The sequence below is a fragment of the Pinus tabuliformis genome, chromosome 7 (genome assembly GCF_031772625.1).
Source record: "Pinus tabuliformis cultivar Carrire ecotype Pingquan chromosome 7, CPIR1, whole genome shotgun sequence".
Lineage (NCBI taxonomy): Eukaryota > Viridiplantae > Streptophyta > Pinopsida > Pinales > Pinaceae > Pinus > Pinus tabuliformis.
Window position 1 is genome coordinate 1,139,450,010 of NC_142293.1, and position 9,040 is coordinate 1,139,459,049.

Consider the following 9,040-nt stretch of genomic DNA (forward strand, 5'->3'; position numbering starts at 1 on the left):
TATGGCCCAGTATTTGTAGAGACCGCATGCCTTCAAAGCATCAATGGAGGGTTGATGATCTATTGCGGCCAAATCGACATCTTCGTGTTCTCTTTCGTGCCAATCAAGCATGGTGGGCAATCTACACACCAAAAAACATTCATTAGAATTCATTAAATCAAAAATTAGTGGTTTAGTTTTGAGATTTGGGGTTTTGAAATTGCTTTGCGCGGAGTACGCACCCCGCGTTCAGAAACAGAGCGTGGGTACGCAGCTGTTCTGAAAGTAGGCTGCGTACTCCCGCCATTTTCCCATTAACGAAAATGTCGGGGTACGCAAGTCGCCCATGGGGCACCTGCGTACCCCGAAAAGCGGATCCTAAAACCCCAAAGCCCCCACAAAATCAAACTAGGGCTTAAAATGAAATTCTAAACGGATGAAAACAAAGAGGAGGATGTTGTGAAATACCTGAAAGAGACGGCACTCGATTCCGACGGTCGGATTCTCCGCAAAGTCCACGGGAAGTTTCTTGCCAAAAGCCCTTTTCTCTCCCTCAACAGTGAAATGGTAAAAATGACATGGTAAAAGGTCTTTTTATAGGTTTTTTGGATAAATGAATGCTAAGTTTGTTTATTTTTCACCATGGAAGGATATTTCTCAATGCATTTTTGCTTATCTTAAACAGGTATGAGTAATGTGTCGTTTTTGTGCAAGGCAATAGGACTTTCAAGGAAAATTATCATTTTTCACGAACCAAAACATCAGTCATCTTTTAAGCCCTTTTGTGACTCCTAAAACATGAAAAGATTGTCGAGCGTTTTTTTTACACTCGTTAAAACATAATTAAAATACTGTCCCCTTATAGCTCTTTTCTGACTGTAAAAACAGGAAAAGATTGCCGGGTTTTTGTCGTTTCAAACTCGATACTGGAAATAAAATGACGTGTCCTTGATCGCTTTTTACTTTTCAGGTCAGAGGCACTAATCATGAAAGTACTCCTTGGTCGCAAGACTAAGCGGTTCTCTCAAGTATTATTTTATACTTTTTCAGGCTTGGGAGACACAACTTTACGAAAAAGTTCAACCTGGAGTCTTCTTAAGTTTTTCAGACTCTCTAAAAATGAAAAACGCCGAGTTTCTCCTATACTGGACTCGTTAAAATTTCACAGTAAAGGACCTGTTTGATTACAAACAGGAACAGACCACTCCTTCTTAGGGTTCGAATCAAAACTAAGTTGGACTCATCCGAAGGATGAGCTTATAATCAAGCATATGTTATCCTCCTCAAGCTTGTAAAAAATAAAGAGGTACTTGCCAGAAATGGTGGGGGAAAAGAGAGAAAAATGAGCCCATTTGTTATCCTTTGTCTCAGAAGAAGCCTTGTTACCACTCTTGAACACGACACTTTTTCATTCACCTGGGTTGGGAAATCCTTTGCTTCACAGTTGATCAAACCACATTGAAAGTCTTTAGCCAGGTATTAGCTTTGGGTCAAATGTCACCAAGCCATCTATCGTGTCGTTATGTGTTCAAGAGGTCTCTGCAATAAACATTCATCTGCAAAATACTCGTCGTCCATTTTTGACCATCCCTGAGTCAGTCCTTATAGCTACATTTCTTCAACTTGATCTATGATTTCGTGTTGTGGGCTTACCTGCAACGGGTCGCTTTCTATCGACATCAACACATTATCTAGAAAGATGACCTAGGAATCGTCAGTACCTTGAAGTCTGCATGCATGAATGGCAGGTTTCTCGCATTTGACGACAGTTTACATCATTGACTCTCGATCAAAGGATTCCGTGAAATGTTCGACATCAACTCATTCATTCACATCTCATGGATTGTACTGGGTACTTTGAGAACCATTGACATCACTGGTGGTCTCTTTCACGCTTGTTAACAGTTTACATCATTGACTGGTAATCAAGTGGTTTCTACCATGTTCGACATCAACTCATTTATTCGCATGGATAGAATCGTACCTGTTCAGGAAGTAGAAATGAAGACCCTGGATCTAGTTTCCACCATCCAGGCTGCGAGGAGTTTTGTATACATTATACAATAGACTAACTATAAACAGATGGCTGCGTCCATACTGTGTCTACAAAAGTCTGTAATTATGATGTACTGCAGAATCATTCCTGTATCAGAGTAGTAGATAGTCAATTAGTTAAAGTTTTCAATCTGAGTATGGGAATGCCTACCTCAGCGATGATATGATCATATATATGTATTTTGTGTTGAATACTTGCAGATTCCGACTGGGCTCTCCACAAGATAATCCTTGAAATGATAAAGTACTTCACCCTTCCTAGATAATATGAAACCCTAATCTACTACAGGCTTCGCACTTTAGGGGGCAATCTGTTACACTAAAATTTGTCACCATGACTATTTGCAGTTAGTATGGCTCCATCAACTGTCATACTATCCTCCTTGGCAAGCCTCATACCTCTGCTCTCCATGTCAAACTCCAAGAAAAGAGAGAAAGTCATTAAAAATCTATATATCTCTGGGTACGCAGTTTCTCTTAGCCTTACCTGCGTGTACGCACCCCAAGTTCACAATACCTGCGTACTTGTACGCTCTGTCTATAAAGCCATGGGTGCGTACTCCTGTAAAGGTCAAAAGGCGCAAGTTTCACTCCAAAAAAGTTATTTGTGGTCATTTCTAGAGCATTCTAGAAGCTTGTTTGACGTGTATGAAGCGCCTCCAGATGGTTCATGTATCCCTACCAAAGAGGAACTTATCCCATCAAGAGGGGAGCTATCCCATCCAAAGAGGGGCTTATCCCATTGATGGTGGACCTGAATAACTTCCTCTAGAGCACTATAAATACAGGCATTGGGCCAGAGAGAGGGAGGTTGAAAGCTGAACATTCCTAAGGGTAGATGCTACTGGAATTAGGACTCCCTTGTAAAGCTTGAGAGGAGAGATTCCCATCCTTTCCTAGCCTTATTTGAGAGTGGGTGAGTTGATCAAAGTAAAGGAAAACTCTTGCTGGACCCTAGGAGGGACTTGCACAACACCAAGGCTCAGGTTGTAATGGTTCCTTTTGTTACCTTTTAATACAAATGAACTTATTTTTCTCAACAGATTGTTATTCATGGTTTGTTTCATATACTCCTTGGTCTGTATGATGGATATGTATTGTTTTATGAGTTTATCAGGTGCTATTTAATCTTTTGGCTTGTTAGTGAATGCAGGTTTCGAAGAGAAGGAGGAGCTCATCCGGATCGGCGAGGCTGGACTACTACAAAGCGTTGGACTAAAGGTATGTTAAGATCCCCCGATTACTTGTATTTTCAATGCATGTTTAGAGAAAGGTAGTGTTTATTTGTCTTGATTGTCACTAGAAAACTTTTGCTTCTAGGGAGGTCGGTTGTGTCCGCACTAACGACTCTTTCCGCATGACAAAATGGCGACCATACTGGGGATTCCATTGATGTGAATGTTTTTTCCTTTATATCAAATTTTGATCTGAGAAAAGTTGTTTGTTTTCTGGTTTTTGGCTGTCTGACTATGTATTTGGGTGGGCTAGCTTAGGGTTAAATTAGATTTTCGTTTTTCTTTGTTTTGCTAGAAGTACGCAGCCTCTGCGTTGAGCACAGTGCGTACCTGTACGCACTGTCGCTTTGTGCACAGAGTGTACCCGCACCTGTGCAAACAGGTCGCCTGCTACCCTGTCAAAATTAAGAAAATTTCAATTTTCTTCTTTTTGCCTTTTAGGTTTTGTTTTTTAATTTGTTTTTTCTGCCCAGATCCACTGGTTTTCTGCCATAAATCTTCACCTAAGCTTGTTTCGTCAGTGTTGAGCGTTTTAGTGAAATTCATAGGGATTTTTCCTTAGGGTTTGATTTTTAACTGGTCCTGTAGTGACTTTGGCGTTAGAGGTTGTCAAACTTTGGATCTCCTTGGTTTTGTTCAGTCCTCTTAGGAGTCGGGCCTGTCATAGAATTCACCCTTGTGAGAGACCTACCTTTGCGTCTTCTCTTTGCGAATCTCGAAAAAGTTTGTTGTTTGAACTTTGAATTTTATTCTTGAGAAAAGAACAAAAGATTTTGATTTTTGTTTTGACTAGTTTTTGGTTCTGCATTAACTAGTCCTTAGTTACATTTTGACTGAGTAAAACATCCAGGAATCATCTTTAGTAAGCTTTTGACTCGTTAGATTTACTTTTAGGTGCTTTTCTATTAGATTTGATTTTGAGTGCAATTCAGTTGATTTGATTGCCATAGCTTTTTTAACTTTGATTTTTGTTAAAGTAAGTTTTACATGCTTTATTAATTAGGAAAAAATACAAAAATATATTTTGAAGGAAGGTTTGCTTGAGTCGCATTTGAGTCTTTGAAAGAAAAAGGAATTTTCGTGAAGTGATTAGTGGTCATGTGTCGTATGTCTTGAAAAGATAAAAAGTTTGTTTCTTTGTTTTTCATTGCCAAGAAAGTTGTTTTTATATCAATTTTGCATTCTCCAACTCTCTTAGCTAGGGAATTAATTGAAAAAGGAAAAATTAGTATAAATCATCATAAGTGCATCTTTTTAGTGGATTTCGGTCGAGTCTACACACCATCAGTTTCATCTCCACTACCTTTTGTCTTAAAGAAAGCCATAAAATTAACGCTTAAAGTAAAATCAACTTAGTAACTTTTATTTACTAGGGCTCTGAAACACCAATATAGATCAGGCTAGTGTCTTGGAGTAGGAGAGTAATTAACTCTCCAAGACAGCAAAACCAAACAAGTAGCTCATCTTGTGGTAGGATAAATCCAACTGTTTCATTTGTACTCTGGGAAAGCTCCTCTTAAAGGAGAAGCACGAGCTTGTGTCCGAACTAGTGAGGGGATCAATCCTCCCTCGTTGGGAACGACGCCAGACACGCACGTATTACAAATGGTGAACCTCAGATTAACCATTGTCGAGGAGCCAGGGGTCACTTGTCGGTAAACCTTGGATTATTGTTAAGGAGCCGGCAAGGGGATTGAGCTTGATACTCTGCCCTTGCGTGCTGTCGGAGTGTAGACTATTCCCCCAGGTGCATTTGTTGCTGTTGGTAACCTTAGTGACCATTATCTTTAGGATTCTACCGAGGTGACGGTGGAGGGAAGATCCCACTGTACCTGGAGCAGACGTCGGCTAGACTCACTTGGATTTTCCGGGGGGTTCACTTCACTCGAGACGGTTAAAGTGGATGAACTTGTGCCAGTATATTCATTAAGCAGGTTGCCGGGGTAACTGTTCCGCCCACCACTTCTGTACTGAATTCGGCGATGTTGGGTTTCATCTCCAACTAGTGTTTTCGGTCCAGAAGGCTACTGTTTGTGTATGGTTTGACGCCCTAGATTTTTTAGGCGAGTGATTCAAATTTGTTTGGTTCTTTAGAGACTTTAGGTGGTTTGCTTTGAGATTTTACTTTGTTTGCGTGTGTAGTAGTTAAAAGTTTTTAACTGTGGCTGAATTACTGAGACAGTCCCGTAGACTTCGGGGCAAGTCTCCTGAGATTGTTACTGTGGCCGATTTGTTGAGGAAGTCCCGTAGATTGCGGGACGAACCTCCTGAAGAGGTCCCGAGTCATTACGAAGGTTTGAAGGTCCTTGTAACTCCTAGTGACAGTAAAGTAGGTTCACCTGAAGAAGGAGAATCGTCATTGGTAGTCCATCCAGATTACCAAAGTCTAGAAACAGGTTATAATCCTGAAGCTGTTGCAGTTTCTGAGCTTGCTGGTAGTTTTTCATCTACTAGTGATATAGGCGAAGAACCTGAAATATCTGAACCTGTTACTCCAACTTCTAGTGCACCTGATTCACCTAGGGTAGAAAGAGTCATCACCGAAAATCTTCCTGCTGGTTTGATAGCTATTGAAGAACTTGCTCCAGAGGAAGAATTTGGCGTATCTATCCTTGAAGATCAACCTACTATTGATCTAAGGGAGCGTGAATCTATCTTTTACAGTCCTCCTAGAAGTACTACTTGGTACCTTTCGTTAACCAATTATTTAGACAACTCAGGGATAAGTTTTTCTCCACCTCGTACTCCTTTTCCACCTGGAGGTATTTATACTCCTGTAAATATGTCTGGTCAGTCGTCCGTGTTCACTCAATCTCCTGAATCTTTCTTGTACGGCGGTCCTTCTGTTCCCTCTGGGTATCAGTCACTTTCTGGTACTTTTGCGGGAGCATCTCCTCAACCCATTGAACATGGGTTATTAGCTGGAAACAATGGTAATAAACCATTGGGTGTAGGAGACATTTACATGATGTCAGGTTCAGTTCCCGGTTCTCAACTTCAAGGTGGTCAATTACCGCCTGGGGGGCAGCCTCAATTAACGCCTAGGGGGCAACCTCAAGGTACACAAATTGCGTCTGGGGGGCAACCTCAAGGACAGTATGTACCCATAGTACAATACATTCCTCAAGGTCAACCCCAGCCTCAATATGTACCCCAGGGTCAACCTCAGTATCAGTATTTACCTCAAGGGTATCAACCTCAAGGTCAAGGTCAACCCCAGTATCAGTATTTACTTCAAGGTTATCAACCTCAAGGTCAATACTTGAGTCAAGGTTATCAACCACCTCAAGGTCAAACATATGTTCAAGGTACGGGAACTGTGCCTTTCAGTTATCAATCCTATCCTCAATCCGGTTATGGATCTTAATATCCTCAACCTGTCATGGGTCAATACCCTGGAATGAACATAGTGTGGGATCCATCGCAAGTTCAACAGGTATTGCAGCCAAGTATACAATTGTCATCACAAGCTGGACAACCCTTAGTTGCTGGTCCATCCCAGCAACCGGTCCAGTCTAATGTTCAAACTTCTGTAGCTTCGGTAGTTACTAACCGCCAATTGCACCTAGTACTCCATCTCAAACGGCTGCTGCAACTACCGCAACATCTGCTCCTTCCACCACACTTGCTTCTGGAGTATCGACAGCTCCAGTTTCTACTGTCTCTGCAACTACTCCTCAGACATCTTCACCATTGTCTGGATCTACGATTCAAACTACGGTTCAGATGCCTGTAGGACAACCTGGTTTAAGTACGGTTGTCACTAGTCAACCACAATTCACTTATCAGCCGTACCAGGGACAGTACCAATACGGGCCTGCTGTCCAACAACCGGTTTACCAGTATCAACCGCATCCTGGGTACACTTATCAACAACCTCAACAACCCCAATACGGTCCGGTTAATCCTGGTTTTCCAGGAGGATACAATATCCCGAATACGATTCCAATTCCAAGTTATCCTAGATATCCTCCTCCCGGACTGGCCTTGTGACCCAGAGTTTTAGGGATCCTAATCGGCAGTTACCGTTTATCGCAACTTTGGATTTACCAGATTTGACGCGCCTAACGAACGATCCAATCAATTATCTTCCGTTCTGGCCGCCAATGCCAAATAAGTTGCCTAGTGATATACCCAAGTTCGAAGGTAAGTCTGGAGAGGATCCGTCCAATCATGTGATGACTTACCACCTCTGGTGTGCTTCAAATTCTATCTCGGATGATTCGATCCGCTTACGTCTTTTCCAGCGTACGCTCATTGGTCTCGCGGCCAAGTGGCACATTGAGTTACCACGGGCCTCTTTTTACAATTTTAGTCAGTTAGCTACCTCGTTCCTAACTCATTTTCAGTTGCCGGTCAGATATGATAATGGCACGGAGCTACTAACTTCACTAAAAAAGTCGACGTCCACTTATATTTCCGATCATATCCATGAATGGAGACGTCGACGACGATTAGTGAAATTTTTTATCCCAGACCAAATCTTAGCTGAATGGTTTGTTAAATCATTATTACCAAAGATTACTGAAGACGTAGCTAAGGCCGGAGTAGTTACTGAAGAGCAAGTAATTGCTCAAGCGCAGTACCTTGACTTAGTTTACACTCAGTCGGGTACGTTACATGAAAAGATCCCAGATCTTCCAAAGTCAAATCAAATCACTGCTGCTCCTTCGGGATCTCATGCTGCTGATGGCATGATTGGTTCAGTAAATACTAAAAGTAAGAAGAAATCTTCAAAGAATTCTTCGCCCATTATTACCTTACCAGATTCCCCGACAGGAGAGTCTTCTCCTGAAATTTCCGCCGATATTCACGCTGTAGAGTCATCTACGACTAAATCAAAAAACGGTGGAAAGAAAAAGGGTAAGAAGAAGGGTAAAGCAGACAAGACTCCAAAGGATAAAACAGAAAAGTCAGAAACCAATGACAAAAAGCGCAAACCTCGATATCCTTGTCTAATTTGTGAAGAGGATCATTTTACGAGCGATTGCCCCCATCGGGCCGAGGTTGTGAAAATTGTCAAAGGTTCCTCAACTCCTGCTGTTTTGAAAGATCCATTTCCAAAGCAGGAGAGTAAGATGATAGGTTCTTCCTCGAATGCCACTGAAGAACCCATATTGATGATGTCTCATGTAAGGATTGCGACTCGATCACACGATTATGGTAGTAAAAGTCTTGTTGATGAATCGAAAGAAGCAGAATCTTCTCATTCAAATCCATCAACCTCAGCTCCTGGTTCCGATCCACTATAGATCGAGAAACCTAACCCTGACTTAGTAATAAAACCGCCCGCCAAGGGTGTACTTCGTAGGTCTGCTTTCAATCCACATGCGAGAGCGGCTCAGAATTACAACATTGCTGAGGATTTAGCTGTTTCACCCTCAGCAATGTCGGCTTTAGAAGTGCTGCAATCATGCCTAGCACAGCGAAAATTACTTTTGTCGGCTATAGGAGCTGTTGATGTTCAGGACCCGAACCTGATAATCTTTGATATAGAAAATAGTACACCGCGTCTCCCTCATCAGATGGCTTTCCAGATTCCAGTGATAGTAAAAAACAGGCCTATTCATCAGACTGTAATTGACGAGGGAGCTTCCACGTGTATTATGTCGATTCAGTGTTGGAGATCACTTGGTTCTCCTTCGCTGAACCAATCCCCGACAATTCTTAAGGCCTTTGATGGCCGTGGGTTCCATCCGTTTGGCATTTTACAAGATTTTCCTATAGGGGTTGAAGGAAAAACCATTAGTCTGGATGTGGAGGTGGTTGAT